Genomic DNA, 1283 nt, shown 5'->3' with positions numbered 1-1283 from the left:
AGGCTGGAGTGCAGTGGCGCAATCTCGGCTCACTGCAAGCTCCGCCTCCCGGGTTCACGCCATTCTCCTGCCTCAGCCTTCCGAGTAGCTGGGACTACAGGCGCCCGCCACCGTGCCCAGCTAATGTTTTCTATTTTTAGTAGAGACGGGGTTTCACCATGGTCTCGATCTCCTGACCTTGTGATCCACCCGCCTTGGCCTCCCAAAGTGCTGGGATTACAGGCGTGAGCCACCGCGCCCAGCCTTTATTTTTATTCTTATTATTTTTTTTTAGATGGAGTCTCACTCTGTTGCACAGGTTGGAGTGTAGTGGTGCGATCTCTGCTTACTGCAACCTCCCTCTCCCTGGTTCAAATGATTCTCCTTTCTCAGCCTCCTGCATAGCTGAGATTACAGGTGCCCACCCACGCCTGGCTCATTTTTCTAGTTTTTCTAGTAGAGATGGGGTTTCACCATGTTGGCCAGGCTGGTCACTAACTCCTGACCTCAGGTGATCTGCCCGCCTCAGCCTCCCAAAGTGCTGCGATTACAGGTGTGAGCCACCGCACCTGGCGCTATTTTTTATTTTTTAATTTTTTTCTGATATGGAGTCTCACGCTGTCACCCAGGCTGGAGTGCAGTGGCACGATCGTGGCTCACTGTAGCCTCTGCCTCCTGGGTTCAAACAATTATCTGGCCTTAGCCTCCCGAGTAGCTCATATTACAGGCACCAGCCAAAACGCCTGGCTAATTTCTGTATTTTTAGTAGATACGGGGTTTCATCATGTTGGCCAAGCTGGTCTCAAACTCCTGACCTCAAGTGATCCGCCCGTCGCAGCCTCCGAAAGTGCTGGGATTACAGGTGTGAGCCACTGTGCCAGGGCAGCAGCTTTATTTATCAATTTATTGAGATGGAGTCTCACTCTGTCACCCAGCCTGGAGTGCAGTGGCACGATCTCGGCTCACTGCAACGTCCGCCTCCCGGGTTCAAGCTATTCTCCTGCCTCAGCCTCCCGAATAAGCTAGGACTACAGGCAAGTGCCACCATGCCCAGCTAATTTTTTTTTTATTTTTCATAGAGACGGGGTTTCACTATGTTCGCCAGGCTGGTCTTGAACTTGGCCCGCCTTGGCTCCCAAAGTGCTGGGATTACAGGCGTGAGCCACTGAGCCTGGCCATTTATTTATTTTTTAACTAAAAATAGAAACGGGGCTGGGCACGGTGGCTCACGCCTGTAATCCCAGCACTTTGGGAGGCCAAGGTGGGCGGATCACAAGGTCAGGTGATGGATACCATCCTGGCCA

This window comes from Mandrillus leucophaeus, unplaced genomic scaffold, assembly GCF_000951045.1.
Source record: "Mandrillus leucophaeus isolate KB7577 unplaced genomic scaffold, Mleu.le_1.0 Scaffold335, whole genome shotgun sequence".
Lineage (NCBI taxonomy): Eukaryota > Metazoa > Chordata > Mammalia > Primates > Cercopithecidae > Mandrillus > Mandrillus leucophaeus.
This window is presented reverse-complemented; position numbering follows the sequence as displayed.